This window comes from Chiloscyllium plagiosum, chromosome 15, assembly GCF_004010195.1.
Source record: "Chiloscyllium plagiosum isolate BGI_BamShark_2017 chromosome 15, ASM401019v2, whole genome shotgun sequence".
NCBI lineage: Eukaryota > Metazoa > Chordata > Chondrichthyes > Orectolobiformes > Hemiscylliidae > Chiloscyllium > Chiloscyllium plagiosum.
In genome coordinates, this window is record NC_057724.1 from 12,940,618 (window position 1) to 12,949,427 (window position 8,810).

An 8,810-nucleotide genomic window follows, 5' to 3' on the forward strand; every position below is an offset into this window, starting at 1 on the left:
CTCTATCTGAAAAAAGGTACCCCTTGTCTTTTTAAATCTTTCCCTTCTCACCTATGCCCCCTGGTCTGGAAATTCCCCACTCTAGGGAAAACACACCTATTATTCATCTTCTCTATACTCCTCGTGATTTTATAAACCTCTTAAAGGTCAACCCTCAGCCTCCTATGCTCCAGAGAGAAAAAGTCCCAGGCTATCCTGCCTCTCCCTAAAACTCAAACCTTCCATTCATGGCAACATCCTGGTAAATCTTTTGCTGAACCCTCTCCCAGGTTTATTATCCTTACCATTACAGGGTTGACAGAACTGGATACTGTACTCCATAAGAGGCCTCACCAATGTCCTGTACAATTCCAACGTGACTTCCCAACTCCTATACTCAAACGACTGAGCAATGAAGGCAAACAAGTCTGGGACTCTGTTCCATTGGGCCTGTTTCTGGGTAAAACGCAGCGTGTTTACCATCACATGCTGCTTTATCTTAAATGAAAGGAGACAGTTTAAAACAAAAACAGCTTCTAATGTCTTCTACTCATAATTAACATATAAATATAAATAGCAATCAGCTTCCTAGACTCAGAAGAGGCTGGCATAACAGGGTTTATGGAGCCATGCATAGACCTGAGTGCTCAGACTGAGCATCCCTGTCCCACTACAAACAAAGAATGGAAAGCCTACTCTGGAGAAGGTCCATGTATTTGTTTGGCAGTTCTGCAGCTTTCCAGCCTCTGCCAGTGTTTACTGTTTTTATTACATTTTTTCAGTGTCCACAGTACTTTGTTTTTATGAATTTGCAAAGGGTGAACGATCAACTCCACAAACCATCTCTGTCAAAGGATAGAAGATGGTGCTGCAGTGTGGTAAGGTGACACTGGAGTTCTAAAGCCTAATTCGTCAGTGGAGTTCAGCTTCTTAAGCAATATTAAAAATCTGTTGTTGCTGCTTTAACTCCATTCAACAATCAAAACCTGCTAATAAAAGAAAAATATTTTTACTGTTTCTTATCATGATGCTGAATTTGTGAAAGTTTTCATTATGGCTGGCTGAGCCATTGCTGAAAGGAACTCTATTTTAGGTGTTCCAGTACTAGTTTGGACTCTCTGAATACGATTTAACATGTGGCGGGAGGCTGCTTGGCTAAACAATGTAGTTTGTTATTGAAAGATCAGCAAAAGTTTGAACATAAGTGGTCAAATTTATCCTGTGGTCAGATAAATTGACTAATACTCCTTCAGTGTTCATCTCTTATATTGTAGATAGGAGAATTGGGAAAAGAAAGATTTTTTTTAATAGAGCACTTTATTTAATCTCTGGCATCCCAAAGTATTTGATGGCCAACAAAGTATTTTTTTGAAGTGTGGTCACTGTTGTTACTTACGAAAGCATAGCTCTGACTGAATTGTTTACCACATGTTTTCAATAATTATAGAGGGTGGTGGTGGAGGATTGTTTTTCAGACTGGAGGCCTGTGACCAAAGGAGTGCCACAAGGATTGGTGCTGGGTCCACTACTTTTCATAATTTATATAAAGTCTTTTCCCTGGGGTGGGGGAGTCCAGAACTAGTGGGCATAGGTTTAGGGTGAGAGGGGAAAGATATAAAAGAGACCTAAGGGGCAACTTTTTCACGCAGAGGGTGGTACGTGTATGGAATGAGCTGCCAGAGGATGTGGTGGAGGCGGGTACAATTGCAACATTTAAGAGGCATTTGGATGGGTATATGAATAGGAAGGGTTTGGAGAGATATGGGCCGGGCACTGGCAGGTGGGACTAGATTGGGTTGGGATATCTGGTCGGCATGGACAGGTTGGACCGAAGGGTCTGTTTCCATGCTGTACATCTCTATGACTCTATATAAATGATTTGGATATGAACACAGGAGATATATTTAGTAAGTTTCCAAATGACACCAAAATTGGAGGTGTAGTGGACAGCGAAGAAGAAGACTTCAGATTACAACGGGATCTTGATCAGATGGGTCAATGGGCTGAGAAGTGGCAGATGGAGATTAATTTAGATAACTGTGAGGTGCTGCACTTTGGGAAAGCAAATCTTAGCAGGACTTTTACATTTAATGGTAAAGTCCTAGTGAGTGTTGCTGAACAAAGTGACCTTGGGGTGCAGGTTCATAGATCCTTGAAAATAGAGTCACAGGTAGATAGGATAGTGAAGGTGGTGTTTGGTATGCTTTCCTTTATTGGTCAGAGCATTGAGTACGGAGTTGGGAGGTCATGTTGTGGCTGTACAGGATGTTGGTTAGGTCACTGTTGGAATATTGCGTGCAATTCTGGTCTCCTTCCTATCGGAAAGATGTTGTGAAACTTGAAAGTGTTCAGAAAAGATTTACAAGGATGTTGCCAGGGTTGGAGGATTTGAGCTACAGGAAGAGGCTGAACAGGCTGGGGCTGTTTTCCCTGGAGCATCAAAGGCTGAGGGATGACCTTATAGAGGTTTATAAAATCATGAAGGGCATGGATAGGGTAAATAGACAAATTCTTTTCCCTGGGGTGGGATCCTCCAGAGCGAGAGGGCATAGGTTTAGGGTGAGAGGGGAAAGATATAAATGGAACCTAAGGGGCAACTTTTTCAAGCAGAGGGTGGTATGTGTATGGAATGAGCTGCCAGAGGAAGTGATGGAGGCTGGTACAATTACAATATTTAAAAGACATCTGGATGGGTATATGAATAGGAAGAGTTTGGAGGGATATGGGCCAAGTGCTGGCAGGTGGGACTAGATTGGGTTGGGGTATCTTGTCGGCATGGATGGGTTTGTTTGGTGAGAAGGGTCTGTTTCTGTGCTGTACATCTCTTTGACTCCATCTGAGCACAACATTATCGTTCTGAATCTGGATATGAATCATTTTAATTTACAGTCAAACATGCTCACGTTGAAAGGTGACAGCTGTGGCTTCTGCAGTCTACCTGAAAGATTAACTCTGGCCTGTTATAGCAGTGCTACCACAGCAGAAACTGCAGTGTTAAGTAAAATATATAACTTTGATAAAGTATTGTCTGCAGAACTGCAACGTTCTCAATCCTGTTCCTTTAAATCCAAATGTTGCAACATTCATGTTCTCTCCCATGATAATTGAGAGTAGGTGCCCCTTCCTTTGTTAATTGTTCTGTCAGGTAGCTAATGCAATGCTTGCTTTATAAGAACTCCCAACATCAGGCTCACAGACATGAGCATTCAAGTGCTTGCCTCGGCAGTAAATGTGAACTTCCGATATACATCCAAAGTAACTGAAAGCTAAAGACAAAAGGTGTTTACAGTACCTGCAGAAAATACTTCCAATTAACTGGAGCAGGGTGACATAGAAAGTACCCATCTGTTAAAATGAGCCTAATGTACTGTAATATTGTTATAGTGTAGACTTGGAGACGGACCGCTGGTCAGTAGCTGCTCTGGAGTGACAGTTATTGAATTCATTTTGAAGTCTGCTGAATAAGCTAATCCCAAACGGTTCTAATTGCTTAAAGATTTCAACAGTGCTGAAGATGATTATAGAATAAGACATTTTTTTAAACAATATAATTCCACACTCCAAACACCTACTTTTGTAGGAAGCACACTCGACTTTACGAAACGTTGTTTATGTTGGAAATGAAACAAGCTGATGAAGCTTTCCTTCTTTTGTAGATCAGGACAGAGTTTCAAGAATGCAAAATTTCACAGGGAGCAACAATACATACTGCATTTAAAAAAAAAAGACAAGTAGTGTTGGTTTGCAAGTGGAGCCTAACTGATCACGTTGTTATCATTGAGAATGTAGCAGTGAGCAACTACCTCTCAAGTTTTTGTTTAAAATCCAAAAAGGGAATTAAACGCTCATCAAAGTGTTGTCATGGGGAGTACACTAGGGAATAACTCTCCCTCGTGCTGCTTTTTGTTTTCTAAGTTAATAAAAGTGCAGTGCCTAGATATGTCCATTTGTGCAAATAGTGCAAACCATATGCTTTTGTTGTAGTAGTTGAGCTGCATGACCCTAATCTGCTGCAGGGAAACTGCCAGGGATCACTAAGTATTCTCAGATGGTAGTCGGCTGACCTGTCACTTTTAACATGGTGGGAGAAGGCTCTTAATTGGCCTGAGGTGATCATGGACTGTTGCTGAGCTTAATTCCTTGCTTTCTCTCCCTATTTTATATATCCCACAACCCCACCCCCCTACCCAGTCGCTTAGCCTGTCCTTAGAGGGATGGTGAAATGTACTTTGTAGGTGGACTTATCAGGCAAACAAAAATATATTTGCTTGAAGAAAACCAATGACTTCAATACTTGTGGAGAAGGAATGGGCAGAGTAAGGTGGGGGAAACTTTGGATGTTTGGTCAATAGAGGGTCCTGCTGAGTTCACCATCGACTGGCCTGGGAAGCTGGAGGTGGTAGGTGATTGTTAACCATCTTAGAAATGCTCCCAAGCAATCAGAATATTTAGGAGTTTGTATCAGCCTTGTCTCCCATTGTATCTATTGTGCCGAATTGGGGCGGCACGGTGGCTCAGTGGTTAGCACTGCTGCCTCACATCACCAGCGACCCAGGTTCGATTCCAACCTCAGGCAACTGTCTGTGTGGAGTTAGCACATTCTCCCCGTGTGTGCGTGGGTTTCCTCCGGGTGCTCTGGTTTCCTCCAACAGTCCAAAAATGTGCAGGTCAGGTGAATTGGCCATGCTAAATTGCCCACAGTGTTAGGTACATTAGTCAGAGGGAAATGGGTCTGGGTGGGTTACTCTTCGGAGGGTCGGTTGGGACTTGTTGGGCCAAAGGGCCTGTTTCCACACTGTAGGGAATCTAATCTAATCTTAATATCAATGCTATTGAACCCAATGGACAAGTTTGATTTAAGATTTTGTTTGAATCTACTGATTTCATCAAAATTGATTCTGACTAAATTTTCTAAGAAAGTTCTAAGATAACAGAGCAGTGGCACCACTGAATGATATTTGAGCTTGGCCTAAGTAATGCATAAAGGACCCATCAGATATGAGAATATAGGAATTACACTTTGATGGGTAGAAGAAGGGGGTTGATAAGGTAATATTCCCCAGTACACTTTTGAAGGTTAGAAGAATGAATGCATTAGGTGGAGTCAATGAAGAGTAGATTCTGACTGAATTGAATAAATGAATGGGTTTTTTTTGCTGCTTTGAATTGTATGTGGTTTAGTTGGTGAACAAATGGCTAGCACTTTGCTGTGTAAGTGCCGGGTGAAGACCATCTTCAACCACAGAGAATTTAACCATATACTCTTCTGTCTAAATGGCATAAATTAGGAATATGATGGAATATTCCTTACTTACCTGGAATGCGGCTCCAACACTCGACAGCTGAGATACCTAGTCTAATAACTGATAGGAGATATCTTTGGACATTCAAAAGATGGAGTGTCAGCATTGCTGTGGAAAGATGGAGCGTCTGTGAATGTGTGAGCAGTATTATGGATCCTCCCTGACAGTTAAAAGTAGTACAGAATTGTTATTAGCACAGAAAGAGGTGATTTGGCCCATCTTGTCAGCACTGACTCTCCAACTGAACAATCACTTAGTGCCAGTCTCCTACCTTATCTTGGTAATGCTGCATACTCTTCCTTTTCACACAATAGTCTAATTCCCTTGTGAATGCTTTGATAAGCACTCAAGAAGCTTGACATAATCTAGGACAAAGAAAACTTTTTGATATTCCATCTACCACCTCCAAACACTGACTTCATCTACCACTGACACACTGTCCTGTCATTTATAATATGCCCCATAGCACCTCTGCGTCCATTGACATCACTTTCCAAGCCTGTCATCCCTACCACCTTGAACAGCAGAAGATGCACGGGAACATCATTCCTTACAATCCCACTGCAATGCACATGCCGTCCTGCCTTGGAACCATATGTCTGTTCTTTGCTGTCACTGTCGAAATCCTGGGACGTACTCTGTAACAATACTGCGGCTGTATCTATCCCCTGTAGACTGTAGCAGTTCATGAAGGTGGCTCACCACCGCCTTCTCCAGGACAATTAAGGATGGACAATAATTGCTGGCCTCACCAGTGATGGTCACATCCTGAAGACAAATGAAAGTACTTGCCTGAGTCAAAAGGTGCTACCGTCAATTCCATTCCTTCTTTTGTGCCAACTTGGATTTATGGTTAAGTTATTGCTGTAAGAGGGTGTGTTCTCATTGTTAAATTGGCAAGTTCAGATTTACAGTTAGTTTGGTATTACTTAAAGTAGTTATAGTACTTCATTATGGACAGGACATATTGGAGTTATTGAAGTGACCTCTATAATAATGTATTTTTCTTTTCTGTCTGCTCATGTTTGGTTGGTGTTCGATTTGATGGGTGGTGCCTGCCTGAATCTAGAGGATCACTGTTGGGTAATCAGGTGTTTAAAAACTTGTAAGTACCACTCGACAGCTGAGATACCAAGTCTAATAACTGGTAGAAGATATTTTGGAAAGATGGAGCACCTGTGAATGTGTGAGCAGTATTATGGATCCTCCCTGACAGTTAAAAGTAGTACAGAATTGTTATTAGCACAGAAAGAGGTGATTTGGCCCATCTTGTCAGCACTGACTCTCCAATTGAACACTCAGTGCCAGTCTCCTACCTTCCCTTGGTAATGCTGCATACTCTTCCTTTTCATACAATAGTCTAATTCCCTTGTGAATGCGTTGATAAAACCTACCTCCATCTACCACATTCTCAGGCAGCGCATTCCATGCCTTACGCACTTGCTGCATGCTAAGTTCTCTTTTTGTGTATTGTGTTTGCTTCTTTTGTCAAAGACTTGAAATCTGTGCTCTCCTGTATACAATCTTATCGTGTGTGGTTATAGTTTTCCCCAAACTACTCTGACTAGGAACTTGTTTTGTTTTAATTCCGTGAAAAACACCAAGACCTGTCCTTTCCACTCACCTCCCTCTGCTGTTGTTAATGTCCAATAGCTGGGAGATGAATAAGTGGGTGTGTTAACTCAAATCTGCTCAACAATTACTCTACTGACCCATCCCCAGCTGTGTCTGCAAAGGGGTGAAGTTGACCATCTGTTTCAGTCCTGTGGGTCAGCCCTGCTGTGCAAGTAATTCAGGCGCAACCAATTCTATTTGCTTTGAAATAGTTGGTTTTTAGCCGAAGAACTAAAAGGGTGCAGTTACAAGGTTGAAGGTGAAAATGTGATGAGGTGAGGATGGAATAAGATGGGAAAGCATGGGAGAAGTGAGAGTGAGAGGATGGCAGCTTATGTGCATGAGAATGATGGAATTTGAGGGAAGTGTTGGCATGGTTTGGGCAGATGAGATGATGGAATAGACAATAGGTGCAGGAGTAGGCCATTCTACCCTTCGAGTCTACACCACCATTCATTATGAACATGGCTGATCATCCTTAATCAGTATCCTGTTCCTGCCTTATTCCCATAACCCTTGATTCCACTATCCTTGAGAGGTCTATCCAACTCTTTGTTAAACGAATCCAGAGACTGGGCCTCAACTGCCCTCTGGGGCAGAGCATTCCACACAGCCACCACTCTCTGGGTGAAGAAGTTTCTTCTCATCTCTGTCCTAAATGGTCTACCCCGTATTTTTAAGCTGTGTCCTCTGGTTCAGAACTCACCCATCAGCGGAAACATGTTTCCTGCCTCCAGAGTATCCAATCCTTTAATAATCTTGTACGTCTCAATCAGACCCCCTCTCGGTCTTCTAAACTCAAGGGTGTACAAGACCAGTCGCTCCAATCTTTCAGCATAGTCCCGCCATTCCAGGAATTGACCTCGTGAACCTAAGCTGCACTCCCCCAGTAGCCAGAATGTCTCTCCTCAAATTTGGAGACCAGAACTGCACACAGTACTCCAGGTGTGGTCTCACCAGGGCCCTGTACAGCTGCAGAAGAACCTCTTTGCTTCTATACTCAATCCCTCTTGTTATGAAGGCCAGCATGCTATTAGCTTTCTTCACTACCTGCTGTACCTGCATGCTTACCTTCATTGACTGGTCAAAATGTGTCAAAATGGAATGTATGCAAGAAACAAAAGAGGGATATGAATGGTTCTTTATTGTTTTGAATTGTGTGGTGCAACATTAGAACAGCAAATTCTGGTGTCTTTGTTTCATGCAATCACATTACCTCCTGCTTCTTTTCCCTGTAAAATTGGACTATCAATATCTCAGAAAGCAATCATTTGCTGTAAAATAAATTGGCATCAGCAATAGTGAAATTAACTATTAAAATAGAAGTTATTCACTCTTCTTTCCTGCAAAACCAGGTAAACCTTAAATGATTGTAACAAACTTCAGGCCAAGAAAATACACTGAGCCTTAAACAGTAATGCAAACATGCTCATTGTAGAGCCAAATTTGGTCCTTATTACGCATCCATTTTTATCATTGTGAAACTTTCAGCACTTAAATTACACAGTAATTAGGTTAACTCACTCTATAACAGCTTCTGAATATGCTGCCATTTTGTTTCATCACTCCAGTTTGATTGTACCCCCCCATGCTCTTTTGACTCCTGCCTTTCATGTTATTGCTCAAGCTGCAGAAACCTTCAAATATTTGCTGTTTAATTAGTATATTTAATCAATTCATGAGTCAGTATGGATTTATGAAGGGGAAATCATGCTTGACTAATCTTCTGGAATTTTTTGAGGATGTAATTCTGAAGATGGACAAGGGAGATCCAGTGGATGTAGTGTACCTGGACTTTCAGAAAGCCTTTGATAAAGTCCCACATAGGAGGTTAGTGAGCAAAATTAGGGCGCATGGTATTGGGGGCAAAATACTGACTTGGATTGAAAATTGGTTGGCTGACAGGAAACAAAG